The sequence below is a fragment of the Schistocerca serialis genome, chromosome 7, assembly GCF_023864345.2.
Source record: "Schistocerca serialis cubense isolate TAMUIC-IGC-003099 chromosome 7, iqSchSeri2.2, whole genome shotgun sequence".
NCBI classification, from domain to species: Eukaryota; Metazoa; Arthropoda; class Insecta; order Orthoptera; family Acrididae; genus Schistocerca; species Schistocerca serialis.
The window spans coordinates 324717697-324732845 of NC_064644.1; the positions used below are offsets into that span (position 1 = coordinate 324717697).

Here is a 15149-nt window from a genome sequence, read left to right on the forward strand (position 1 = left end):
TTGTTCGTATTTCCTAAATACACTTTTAGTGCGCTTGAAGTGACTCCCGCACTCTGGGACAGCACACACTGTAACTGACTCCAACACGGCAGCCACCGCTCAATGCGCTACTTCAATTGACCTGCTGCTATCAGTTAGACAGCGCGAATTCCATTTGACACACGTCCCGCTAATCGAGGATAAAAATATTATTCCCCTTTCCTATTAGTTTTGTATCTTTGTTTCATTGACGTGTTTCAAATTTATAAACTATTAAAAATGTCACTTCCTTTCGACATCTTTCGTAATCAATAAAAAATCTTCCGATGGGTAACTGGTAGATGGTGTGCTATTAGCGAGAATTCAATAGATCGGTAGGACTCCTTATCATGTAACACGGAGACATATTTCTTTCAGCGCTCGTCCCGAGTTATCGAAGCAATTTATTAGCGGGATTATATCAGCTTTCCACCTTCACGAGATATATACTGAGTGGATCAGTTTACTACCTTGCTGCAAGGTTTTTTAGTCACTTTTTAAAGTAAAAATTCGGATAGTCAGTGTGTCACAGGACTGTATCGTGTGCCAGTAAGATATGCGTACAAGGTAGGTGCTGTAAACTGAAAATTTTTGTCTTTTCAGAATGAAGCGAAAACACTATGCAGTGTAATTACTACTGTCATAAGGCTCGGTGTGTGCTGTTTTAGTCGACGCTGTTTTGCTCTTTTTCTTTCAAGGTGTGTGTGTGTCTTTCACTGGAATATTACGATAAGACGTGCGTGAAGGATATAGTGTTGCGTTTGTGCTGTTCATGACGAAAGCAGTAAATGTGGGAGGGAGGAGTGGAAACCTGCTGCTCATATATTGTTTATTTCTTTAGGAAAGTAGCAAGATGACGTCCGACCTTAATGTCCCCATCCGCCGGTGAATCACCAGGAATAGTGAAATACTCTATCATTCCATAAACGGTACAGTGATATTTGAAAACTGATTCAAACATTAATGCAATGATTTATGATTATTGATTAGGATCTTCATGCCATTTCTTCTCCTCTTCCTCGTTTACAGTCAAATGCTGCTGAGCGAAAAAGTCTTCCATCAGCAAATTTCAGACATCTACCTCCTCATTAAACACCATCTTCTGAGTGTGCTTTAGCGATGTATTCTGCTCGGTTGGGTAACGTCTTAGTGAGACTTCCCGATATATTTGAGTGACGTACACACTGTGGTAATACTTCAGAACTCCTCCTCCCCTCCCGGTTCTCTTTGAATTCGACTGTCCACATTAGCACAGTGGATAGACTTTCTTTTCTACATTTACGTCTACAGGGGATAGGTAAAATAATGTGAAAACCTGTACTTACTTGGGAATGGTTTTTTAATAAGGGATTCGATCACTCCTTGTCCGTAATACAGATGCGATTCTTCTTGGAATACTATCATATAATGATTGTATAGTCTCCAGTGCATTGTTGCGCCATCTTTCGATCAGAAACTCTTCTAACTCCTGTAGTGACGAGGGAGGCGGAAATACGCTCCCGAGCCTGCTCTCCAATACCACCCACAAGGGACTGTGCTGGCCTGAGAAAACGCTGCAGCTCAATTGCATGCTCCTCATACAACGATTGTGCTGTCCTGGCTGTGTGAATGGGTGCTTTATCGTCGTGAAATATGCCATCAGTGTTGGGGGAACAACATTTGAATCATGGGCTGCACCTGATGACCTAAAATGTTCACACAATCGTTGGCTGTAAGACGATTTTTGAGAGTAAGGACAAGCAGAATCCCATGATATGGCTGCCCACACCATCACATTTCCACCTCCATGCGTAACCGTTGGAATCAAGCGATCAGGATTGTAGCCTGCTTTCGGCATTCTCTAGACTTAAATTCCGCCCGATGTTGGAAATAAGGAAAACGTTGATTCACCGGGTGATATGACGTGTTACCACTGATCAGTCGTCCATGATTTTTGCTCCTGACATCATGTTCTACGGCTCTTTGTGTTGGTTGTTGTCACTAAAGGTTTCGGTACAGAAGCTCGTCCGTGAATATTCGCTTTATGGAGTTCTCGGCGGACAGTGCCGATAAATATGCGGTCTCGAAGATAGCTATTGAGCACTGCAGTCATTTTAGCCACCGTAGTTTTGTTTTGACACAATTCATGCTAGCGTAAGACGATCTCTGTCATTTAGATTTGATTTGCGCCCACTATTACGTTTATGCGATGTTGTCTTTCCATGCCTTGTGCAGGCTGTCATGACTGTTGAAATAGTTGCTCTTGAAACATTCAGTAAGTTGGCTGTCTTGGTTACTGATGCTCCAGCTTATCGGTCCCCCATAATCTGCCCTCTTTTAAACTCTGTTAGGTCTTTCTTTGGACGTCGACCTCTGCCTCTGAATGCAAATACGAAGTGTGAACTACTCGTAAACAACCTGCACTGATGCCTGGTTCGTACTGAACACGCACAGTCCACCGCAACACATGCCTTACCTGCATTGTTGACCGTCAAACACAAGCATTCCATTACTACCATTGTTCACATTATTTTGCCTATTCCCTGTATATACATACTCCAGAAGCCTCTGTACAGTGCTTGGGAGAGGGTACATCGTACGAGTATTACCATCCTGTCATATTCCATTCGTGTATTGAGTGAGGGAAAAGTGTAAGTCACTGTATGTGGGCAAACCTCTCTTATCTTATTTCCATCCTATCTACGAGAAGCACAGACTGTTTAAAAAAATTGTCACATACTGTATTCCTACGGGAGGTAGTATCAAACAAAGCTAAATGTCCCTGTAATGGCCTGTCCGGAAACCAATACCTTCTGAGATATAGGGCAATCTGTTCCATCATTCCCATCTGCTGCTACGTAGGAGGGTATAGGTATACTGCATGTGGTTACCACACATCATGACACAATTTTCAGCTCTTTCTTGCGGTCAATCACACGCTGTTTCTAATACATCTGACTACATTCCGATTGCGTAATACGCATTTGCCATACACTCCTGTAAAATCTGCACATTGTCGATGGGATGGGTCCTCATAGCCAGAAATCAAACGGGTTCATGTCCGGTGAATGAGGAGGCGATGCTAGTGGACATCCTCGACCAATCCATCGCCCACGCAAAATGGCGGTGAAGTACTGCCGATCAGTTCGTAGAAAATGGGTCTGTGCTCCGCTGTGCATAAATCACAGTCGTCGTCTTTCTGAAAAGGTGACATTTTCCGTCAGTGCTGGTAATTCACAGCACAAAAATCGACGCTACACAGCATATGTTAATATGGCAAAGTGTATGACCTTAAAAGTGTCGCCGACTGTTCCTGTCCATAAAGTGAAGCTATGCTGTTCCTTTACCTCCATAATTGGCTGATGATACGCGTCTACTCACATTTCCTGGGACATCTCTTGTGCATACTGCCTCACCTGTAAATATGTTAAACCGCATTTTAACAGACATGCTTTAACATGACTGACGTATGGCTGTTCGAAGAAAAATGGAATCTCCGTGTAAACAAACTTTGACGATGGAATTGTGTGGGAGTATGTGGCCTTCATTAAATGCGAAACTTCTTTGATTTATTGTTGTTCTGTTGTGCGCATTTTGTATAATTAAATACGCATATTATTGGACTGCGCGACATAACGATGTTTCGAATCACTTTCCTAGCGGTTAAGACTCTCAGTTCATACTGAAGTAAAGCATTTTTCAAGTCATTATCAGACCATCATGATTACGTTGCCCTCTGGCGTATCTTAATCACTTTGGGCACATAAAACGATGGATCCTTGAAAACACAAGGCAGCAGTGCAACTTAGCATGGAGGAACGATTTATATGTTCATAAGATTTAAAGTAATCTCTGTTTTTTGGATAGCTTCTCTGTAACTATCTTTCACAAAGAAGTTGTGGGAGTTATCAAATTGCGAGAAAGAGATCTGATATCGCTAATAACACTGTGCAGAAATTTCCCCGTTGAGAGCTGGTCGGCGTCACAGACTGACTCTCTAAGAGGTCTGTTTATCGCCGAAACGAATGACAGGTCCTTCACATCAAACACATTAAAAGCTCGTTTTGTACTCAGTATGCTTCTAGATAGCGCTGAGTGAGGCGTTAGATATTCTTTTATCTTACCCATATTTTCATATTTTGACATCCATTACGCTTACCTGCACAGATTTTTAGATACTGCTTCGCTGATTCATGGACATTAAGATTTAAGGTCCTGTGACAAAAGACGGAGCAGAAGCTCGGACTGGAGAAAGATGGAAAGGCATCTACCTTCGTCTTTTCAATGATACCATCCCAGTTGCAACTGGTACATCCATTTGTTTTCCATTAATTACGACAGCTGCAGATAACTTGAATCATCACGTTAACATGCTGAACAAAACAGTAAAATGCAGTATGCATATTATTGTTATATGTGTTGCTTCAATGACTGAGATGCGTATAAACTTGGTGATCTTCACGAGATCTGTGGGGAAAGCGCTTATAAATAGACGCAAGTCAAAACTAAAAGCATACTACATCATTTCAGTTTCTGTTAATTGAAACATAAACAATATGTAATTAGAACAAACTTTTAAAAGCCGGCCGCTGGTGGCCGAGCGGTTTTAGGCGCTTCAGTCTAGAACCGCGCGACCAGTACGGTCGCAAGTTCGAATCCTGCCTCGGGTATGGATGTGTGTGATGTCCTTAGGTTAGTCAGGTTTAAGTAGTTCTAAGTTCTAGGGGACTGATGACCTGAGATGTTAAGTCCCATAGTGCTCAGAGCCATTTGAACCATTTGAACCAAACTTTTAAAATTGTAATCATCGTTGGCTCATAACAGCATTTTTAGATCGATACAGCTATGACCAACTAAGAGCGACAAGTTCTTAGTGTTGAATTTTTACTGTTGTATAATAGTGCAATTATTGCAAAACAACGTAGGCAGCGATTATGCTTCATCAGTTTTTAAAAGACTGATTAATTCAACGGGTGACTAGGTGTTTAGTATGACGATCTTCTAAATGATCCGCACCCAACAGAATTCCACCGGAGCATGGAGACTGGTGCAGTTTTTGCGCTCGTACTACATACATACCAGTCACAGATTTATTTACGTATCTGCATTTTCCACCCGCCGTGAGCCTCGATCGCTTGCGAACCGACGCATCATTTACACAGCTCGTGGCTGGGAACCCCGTTGCGAGCAAACGTAGCGCTTGATTATTCTCCACAAGAAAAGGCAACCTTCTCGTCACTGCGCCAGCTGCTACGCTGACTTGCGCTTCTCAGTGCACAGGAAACAGCAAACGCTCCTCGTCTGTTGGCTCTGTGTTTCATTTCCTGTAATAATCACTTCTCTTTGCAACAGATCAGGAACGCGGCTACGTCGTGAACTTACTCAGTTGAGAACTGCCTCACATTTCTACATTCCAGAGGAAGACAATAATCTACCTCCTAATAAGAATTAAAATGGTCAATATTTTATTTGGACGAGACATAGTTTCTCATGTATTATACAGTGAATAAATGCCGGCAAATATATCGTCTCCATTGTGATCCCATGTTCAGACTGAAAAACATTTGTCCAAGTTGACAGTGCGAGCAGAGTCTACATTCCGATCTAATCTCAGACTTGACGTTCGTGTGACTAAATTCTACGTACGACCTCTGAATACACATTTTATGTGCCGGGGGACTTCCGTGATATACCACACTTAATTTTCCGTTTTTCCGTCAAATGAAAACCTTAAACATTTTTTAAATATTATTTATTGTGCAGAAGTGATACAAAGCTGTATCATTTTTCAACATAAACTCCCCCACGCTCAATGCAAGTCCTCCAGCGCTTACAAAGTGCATAAATTCGTTTATAAAAAAATTCTTTTACTAGTCCGCGCAACCAATCATGCATCGCGTTGCGTACCTCTTCATCAGAACGGTAATTCTTTCCTCCCATTGCGTCTTTGAGTGGTCCAAACATATGGAAATCACTTGGGGGAAAGATCTGGTGAGTATGGTGGATGAGGAAGACACTCAAAATGCAGGTCTGTGATTGTTGCAACTTTTGTACGGGCAGTGTGGGGCCTTACATTGTCATGTTGCAAAAGGACAGCTGCTGACAGCAATCCACGTCGCTTTGATTTGATTTCAGGCAGCAGACGGTTTCTTAGGAGATCTGTGTATGACGCACTGGTGACAGTGGTCCCTCTAGGCATGTAATGCTCCAAAATGACGCCGTTTTCGTCCCAAAAGAGAGTCAGCGTAACCTTCCCTGATGATGGAAACTGTGCAAAACTTCTTTGGTTTTGGGGCCATTCCTTGCTCGCTCTCTTCGTTTCCGGTTGGTGGAAGTGAACCCAGGTTTCATCCCCAGTAACGATTCTTGCAAGGAAGCCATCACCTTCTCGTTCAAAGCGCAGAAGTTCTTCACAAGCATCAACACGTCGTTTTCTCATTTCAGGAGTCATCTGCCGTGGTACCCATTTTGCAGACACTTTGTGAAACTGGAGTACATCATGCACAATGTGATGTGCTGACCCATGACTAATCTGTAAACATGCTGCAATGTCATTCAGTGTCACTCGGAGGCTTTCCTTCTCTTTGGCTTCAACTGCAATGTTCTGTGGGGTCACAACTCGTTGTGCCTGACATGGACGAGGAGCATCTTCCACTGAAGTCACACCATTTGCGAACTTCCTACTCCGTTCGTAGACTTGCTGCTGTGACAAACATACATCACAGTACCGAACCTTCATTCATCGATGAATTTCAATAGGTTTCACACCTTCACTAAGCAAAAACCGAATAACAGAACGCTGTTCTTCTCTGGTGCAAGTCGCAAGTGGGGCGGCCATTTTTATACTGATACTGCGACGGTATGTGTGCATCTGCACTACGCTGCCATTTACAGGCCATTCTGCACGCTGTTTGTAGCACGGTTACCTACTTACAGGATAACGGCGCGAAATTTCGATTTGTTATTACAAATTTAAGGTTTTCATTTGACTCACCCTCTTACATTCTCGACTGCAAAAAAATTTATTGTCATAACTTAATGAAAGGAGGTAGCAGCATTTTCTGTGAATCAGTACCAACTAGTTATACATGAGTTTACCACTTCGTTCATGTGCCAGATGCACATTTGACATTTTGTTTTGTAGCCTTTCCTAAAAAGAAGTATAGAAGATGTGGCCTAGCTCTACAATTCAAAATTCGCTTCCGAATTGATAACTAGTTTGTATTCAAATGTTTTCAAGCGTGCTGAAAAATACGTACGCGCTTATCAAAGTGGTACCCGCATTATATAACTGACAGACTTTATCAGCTGAAGTGACTGGCTGGATCAAATTTAGTGTAAAAATTTGAAGTACAGATCTCAGTTCAATACACCGAGCGAGGTAGCGCAGTGTTTAGCAGACTGGACTCGCATTCGGGAGGACTACAGTACAAACTCGCGTTTGGCCATCCTGATTTAGGTTCTTCGTGATTTCCCCAATTTTCTTAAGGCAAATGTCGGAATGATTCCTTTGAGAGGGCATGGCCGACTTCCTTCTCCATCCTTCCATAATCCGAGCTTGTGCTCCGGTCTCAAATGACCTCGTTGTCAACGGGACTTTGAACACTAATATCCTCCTCGTCTCCTCCTCATCAGTTCAATATTTCATCAGAGGCTGAAACGAACTATATTGCATAAATATACGTACTTTCCCTAGTTGCCTCCGGACTGTATCTCGCTGCTCTAACCAAGCAAGGGTAAAGTTCCGTATGATCGCATTTAGGTCTTCTTAATATAGTAGTGAAAAATTCGGAATGAGACTGTCGCGTAAAAAGGGCATGAAACACCAATGAAACAAGTCACTTCCTCTATACAACTGTATTTCAAGGAAGAAATTAAGAGAATGAAAAGAAAATTCGTAACAGCGAGAAGCCTGCAAGTGCGACAGAATAAGTATCAGTACCACATTTCGAAAATGTCACCTCCGTTCCGGATGAAATGTGAGGACAAATTAGAAAAATCCAGTAATAAAATGAATAGGTTACTTGGTAGGGGAGAGTGCTGTACCTGGAGGATGGTCTACCTGGGAACACGTAATGTTTCCTACGACTGATTTTAGAAACAGATTAAGGGATGCGCGCTAGCATCCGCCAGATGCAGCTACCAACGTTTTCTACTCTTTTTGTTGGTGTGAAACATGAGGTCGTTTTTCGTACAGCTTTTGAAAATGTTAAGAGTTCTTCGTATTTCAGTAGTTTGTACCAGGGTCACTCCAAAAGAAATGCACACTATTTTTGTAAAAATACAGTTTTCATTCTTCATGTATCAATGTTTTACAGTGTGTGGATACATCCTTGCCGCTAGTTTTCAAACTTAGTTCAACCTGTTCCCGTGAGTGGCGCCGTCACAGCATGTCTTCAAGATAGCCACTACACTTGACGTTCGTCAGAAGCAACGTTCTGCCATAGAATTCCTGTGCTGTGAAAATGAGACGGTGGGAAACATCCACCAGAGGTTGAAAAAGGTGTATGGAGATGCTGCTGTCGATCGCAGTACAGTTAGCCGGTGGACAAGGAGGTTACGTGGTGAAAGCGGACACGGCAATATTGAGGATTGTCCTCGCAGCGGCAGGCCTCGTACTGCACACACTCCAGACAATGTGCAGAGAGTTAACGAATTGGTGACTGCTGACAGACGCATAACATTGAACGAATTGTTACGCTAGGTTGGGATAGGGAAAGGAAGTGTTTGAAGAATACTGGAAGTGTTGGCGTTAAAAAAGATTTGTGCCAGGTGGGTTGCCAGGATGTTGACAGTGGCTCGCAAAGAAACAAGAAAAACGGTTTGCAGCGAACTTTTGGAACAGTACAAGAATGATGGAGAAGAATTTCTTGGAAGAATTGTGACAGGTGATGAAACAAGGCTCCATCATTTTTCACCAGAGACGAAGAGACAATCAATGGAGTGGAATCATGCAAATTCAAAAAGAAAAAAAAATTCAAAACCATACCTTCTAAAGAAAAAGTATGGCTATGGCGTTTTTCGATTGCGAAGGACTCTTGCTTTTGGACATCATGCCAAGTGGAACCACCATAAATTCTGATGCATATGTGACGACGCTGAAGAAACTTCAAGCTCGACTGAGTCGTGTTCGAACACATCGGCGAAAGAAGGATGTTTTGCTGTTGCACGACAATGCACGGCCACATGTCAGTCAAAAAACCATGGAAGCGATCACAAAACTTGGATGGACAACACTGAAATACCCGCCTTACAGTCGTGACCTGGCTCCATGTGACTATCATCTCTTTTGGAAACTGAAAGACTCTCTTCGTGGAACAAGGTTTGAAGATGATGACTCCCTTGTGCACGCTACCAAACAGTGGCTCCAACAATTTGGTCCAGAATTTTACCGTGCGGGTATACAGGCGCTGGTTCCAAGATGGCATAAGGCAGTTGAGAGGGATGGAAGTCATGTGGAGAAATGAAAATATTGTTCCTAGAGGATGTATCTACACACTGTAAAACTTTCAGACATGTGGAATAAAAGATTGATTTTAAAAAAATAGTGTGCATTTCTTTTGGAGTGACCCTCGTATTATACACTGCTGGCCACCGTAAATGCAACACCCTGAAGGAAGCATCCGAATCAAGTGAAATTTACACCATGGGTTTGCAGCGATGAGATAGGCAACTGATTAGAATTTCAGCGCAGACGCACATCACGCGCGCCTGTGGCGCCACCTCATAGCGCCATTTAAGGCTTGGCGATTTCGACGAGTGTACGTTCGGCACGTGTGTTTACCTTGTGGTTGTTTCACAAGATGATCAGTTATGCCTCGTAGACAACAGCGAACATCGTTTGATCAAGTATCCGAGTTCGACAGAGGAAGGATAGTGGCTTACCGAGATTGTGGATTATCATACAGGAAATCGCTAGTCGTGTTAGACGAAACCAAACAACTGTAATGCGGATATGTGACCGTTGGATGCAGGAGGGTACGACGTACCGACGTGGTCGATCGCATTCACCTCGGTGCACCACTGCACGTGCTGATAGGCAAATTGTGCGCATGGCAGTGACGGATCGCTCAGTGACATACCGAACCACAGCACAGCACATTGCGTCTGTAACGCATCATCCAGTGTCTGCGCGTACCATTCGACGCCGTTTACAGCAGAGTGGTCTGTCCGCAAGACGTCCATTGCTTCGTCTACCATTGACGCAGAACCACAGACGTCTCCGTCGCCAATGGTGTGATGACAGACGGATGTGGACGGCAAAATGGAATGACGTTGTCTTTACTGATGAGGCACGCTTCTGTCTGCAGCACCGCGATGGTCGGATTTGAGTGTGGAGACACCGTGGAGAGAGGATGCTGGACAGCTGCATTATGCACCGCCACACTGGTCTTGCACCGGGTATTATGGTATGGGGCGGTATTGGATATTACTCTCGCACGCCTCTAGTACGCATTGCCGGTACTTTAAATAGCCGGCGCTACATATCCGAGGTGCTGGAGCCAGTTGTCCTTCTTTACCTTCAGGGCTCGGCCACAGCCATATTTCAACAGGATAATGCGCGACCACACGTGGCACGCATTGTCCAAAGGTTCTTCGTCAATAACCAGATTGAATTGCTTCCCTGGCCGGCCCGCTCTCCGGATCTTTCGCCGATAGAAAACATGTAGTCCATGGTTGCTCAACGAGTGACCCAGATTACATCCCCAGCTGCCACACCAGATGATCTTTGGCAACGTGTGGAAACTGCTTGGGCTGCTGTACCCCAGGAACACATCCAACGTCTCTTTGACTCAATGCCGAGACGTGTGGCAGCGGTGCTCTCCAACAATGGCGGCTACTCTGGCTACTGATTCTGGCAGGAACCACATGTCACAGACGTCTGTAAACGTAATCATTTGATACTTGGTCAACATGTTATCTACAAAATAAATTTTGTTGTGCTACCTCTTGTCTTTCTTGGTGTTGCATTTACGGTGGCCAGCAATGTATTATGGCTGTTTCGGGAATATTGTTAGTTTTTCAATTACATAGTTGTATGGAGAGTAAGATTCACTATGTTTTTAAAATTAGTTGCACTGACGGAATAAAATTACGAGCAAATAACGAGTTGTGCGTCATAAACGGAAGTTGGTAGGCGTGTTTCTAAGTCTGAAAGATGATATCTATTCAGATTGCGCGCCAGCCACATAAGAGTGGCGCCAGTACCGCCACTATGAGGATGCAAATCAGGTTAGCTTTAAATATACGCTGTAACTGTCGTGAGCGTTAGTTATAATCGAGATTGCACGTGCTGAGTTGATGTTAGACAAGAATGCCTTTAAGGCGAAAAAGTCGCCTTTATCCACTACCCACTGAGTTTGAACGAGGCCGAGTAATAGGGCTACGAGAAGCGAGACGTTCTTTCTGCGACAGGCTGCAGAAATACTTGGCAGGAGTGTAGCCACTGTACATGACTGTTGGCAGCCGTGGTCACGAGGATGTACGGTTGCAAAGTTATCCGGCTCCGGACGGCCACATGGCACTCCTGGGAGAGAAGACCATCGTGTTCGATGTATGACGCTGGCGCATCGTTCTGCACCTTCAGCAGCGATTTGAACAGCAATTGGCGCAACAGTAACGCAAAAAACTCTTGCAAATTGGTTTCATCAAGGGCAACTCCGATCCAGGCGCTCTGGAGCGTGCGTTCCACTGACCATCAAACCACCGCCATTTGCTACTTTTCATTTTTTCAAGCGAGAGCTCGTTGGAGGGCAGGGTGAAGGTCTGTTTTCTTATGAAAGCTGGTTCAGCCTAGGTGCCAGTGACTGCCGTGTGTAGGTTAGAAGGAGGCCAGTTGAAGGCCTACAACCAATCTGCGTGCTAGACACACTGGACCTATACGTCGAGTTGTGGTCTAGGGTGCGATTTCAATATGACAGCAGGAGCACACGCTCGATTTTCCCACGCACTCTGACTGATAATTTGTACGCCAGTCCGATGATTCGACCTGTCATGCTGCGATTCATGAACAACATACCAGGGTGTGTTTTCCAACAGGATAACTCTCGCCCGCATACTGCTGTTGTAGCACAACATGCTTTACAGAGTGTCGACATGTCGCCGTGGCCTGCCAGATCACTAGACATGTCTCCAGTCGAGCAGATGTCGGACATCATCGGACTACAACTCCAGTGTCATCCGCAAACAGCATTAACTGTCCCTGTTCTGATAAACCAAGCACGACAGGCATAGAACTCCATCCCACAAAATGACATCCGACGTCTGTACAACACAATGCCAGCACGTCTGCACTCTTGCATTTTAACGTTCTGGCGTTTACACCGGTTATTAATCTACGAGCATTTCGCATTTATAATGGGTTATCTCGCTCTTACAGTAACTCGTACAAGGATAATCATTTATAGACATTACCTAGACGAATGTGTCTCCGAAATTTCATTAGTCTACATTTCTTATTTTTTTGTGTTGCTATTTTTTTCCGTCAGAGTCTTTAAGGTGCGGACGTTTAAGTCGAAATTCGTCGATCGTGCACCACCCTGCAAATTGAAACAAAAGAACAATGGAACATGGGATATTTGCAAATGATCTGAGTTTCTTTAATAATTTAAAAATTTTACCTGGACTTTGAAATGGAAATTTGTGTTAGTTGCTTATAGCTTCTACTTAAAAATGTTTTTAATTTGTAACTGGTTTTTGATAATACTTTCTCTTAGTTTGATTTCACTTGCTGATTATTGGTATTTGCTAATTAATAATGTAGCACATAGACTATTAAATACGGTATTGACAAATCGTTTTCTAAAACGAAACTTCCTGGCAGATTAAAACTGTGTGCCCGACCGAGACTCGAACTCGGACCTTTGCCTTCCACGGGTAAGTGCTCTACCAACTGAGCTACCAAAGCACGACTCACGGCCTCTACTCACAGCTTTACTTCTGCCAGTACCTCGTCTCCTACCTTCGAAACTTTACAGAAGCTCTCCTGCGAACCTTGCAGAACTAGCACTCCTGAAAGAAAGGATATTGCGGAGACATGGCTTAGCCACATCCTGGGGGATGTTTCCAGAATGAAATTTTCACTCTGCAGCGGAGTGTGCGCTGATATGAAACTCCCTGGCAGATTAAAACTGTGTGCCCGACCGAGACTCGAACTCGGGAACTTTGCCTTTCGCGGGCAAGTGAGTCGTGCTTCGGTAGCTCAGTTGGTAGAGCTAGTTCTGCAAGGTTCGCAGGAGAGCTTCTGTAAAGTTTCGAAGGTAGGAGACGAGGTACTGGCAGAAGTAACGCTGCGTGTACCGGGCGTGAGTCGTGCTTCGGTAGCTCAGTTGGTAGAGCACTTCCCCGTGAAAGGCAAAGGTCCCGAGTTCGAGTCTCGGTCGGGCACACAGTTTTAATCTGCCAGGAAGTTTCATATCAGCGCACACTCCGCTGCAGAGTGAAAGTCTCATTCTGGAAACATCCCCCAGGCTGTGGCTAAGCCATGTCTCCGCAATATCCTTCCTTTCAGGAGTGCTAGTTCTGCAAGGTTCGCAGGAGAGCTTCTGTAAAGTTTCGAAGGTAGGAGACGAGGTACTGGCAGAAGTAAAGCTGTGAGTACCGGGCGTGAGTCGTGCTTCGGTAGCTCAGTTGGTAGAGCACTTGCCCGCGAAAGGCAAAGGTCCCGAGTTCGAGTCTCGGTCGGGAACACAGTTTTAATCTGCCAGGAAGTTTCACATCAGCGCACACTCCGCTGCAGAGTGAAAATCTCATTCTGGAAATCGTTTTCTATTGTGAAATTTTTAAATCTGTATAGAATATCTGTTCCTTTACACATAACGATGTTACTACCTAGGAACAGTTTTTCACCTTTTACTGGAGTAACTTTCGTAAGACTCTAGCTCACATGAAGTGAATGCTAACATTTCAAAATAGAATAAGAAAGTAGTTGTACAAAAAGTAACCTCTAACTGTGAAAAACGCAAATAACTTACTGAAATCTTTGATACAGCGCTAAATGCATATGTTATATCTTGAAGTTTTACTAGCAGAAGTTCAATGTGGCTACCTTTTGTAACACCACAAATGTCCCGTCAGTAATGAATTTGCTGCCAAATCCTATGAAGCAAGTCTTGATGCATAGTGACAATTGCTTTTTTATCCATTGTCGAAGCTAGTCGACGTTTGCCGGAAGCACACTGTCTTCAATGTATCCCTATACACAGAAGTCAGTTGGGATTAAATCAGGTGATCATGGTGGCCAGGCTATTGATCCATCATGTCCAATCCAAGTCGGCACATTTCTATGAAAATACGCGACAACTTTACGGTAAATAGAAATGCCGTGTGGTTAGGGTCTCCTGTCCGGTAGACCGTTCGCCTGGTGCAAGTCTTTCGAGTTGACGCCACTTCGGCGACTTGCGTGTCGATGGGGATGAAATGATGATGATAAGGACAACACCACATCCAGTCCCTGAGGGGAGAAAATCTCCGACCCAGCCGGGAATCGAACCTAGGCCGTTAGGTATGACGTTCCGTCGCGCTGACAGTTACCAGGGGCGGACAGCTTTACGGTGATAATGCGATGATGTGCCATTTTATTGGAAAATAAATTCTGTGCCCGTATCCTGTTGTAATTGAGGCGTTAGATAATGTTCAAGCACGTCCAGGGTAGATATGATAGTTGCAGTTGACGCGGTAAAAAAGGAAAGCACCGTAAATCTTGTTACAGCTTACAGCACCAAAAAACATTTACCTTAGGCGACTCCCGTAGATGTCAGATCGTGTGACGTGGTTTCTGTTCACCCCATATCTGAACGTAATACCGATTCACTTTACCACAGTCATGGAATGTGGTTTCGTTACAAAACATAATTTTTAACTTTCTCTTAAAGCTTGCACCAGTTCCAGTTTGTAGGATCAGAAAGACAGGTGTTTCCTTAATACATCCCACACTGTAACACAAGGCATATTCAATTCCAAGGACCACGAGTGTAAGACATTTGAACTTGTTCAATTGCTGCATCAGAGAATTCTGGCCGACCCTGACTCGGCGTCCTATGTGAACACAGCCAATTTTGGTGAAATGGTTATATCAGTTAACAAAGTTTGTCGTTTAGGTGATGGCTTGCGATATTTAGTCCTGAATAGCCACCGAACTATAGTATTTGATT

General features: G+C 43.9%; 1 non-coding gene across 1 annotated transcript; it reads left to right on the top strand.

Annotated features, from left to right (window-relative positions):
* The first annotated feature begins 13611 nt into the window (after positions 1-13611).
* On the top strand, positions 13612-13686 carry Trnas-cga (transfer RNA serine (anticodon CGA)). Its single transcript has one exon. It is a non-coding gene; the product is annotated as a tRNA-Ser (tRNA).
* Positions 13687-15149: the final 1463 nt, after the last annotated feature.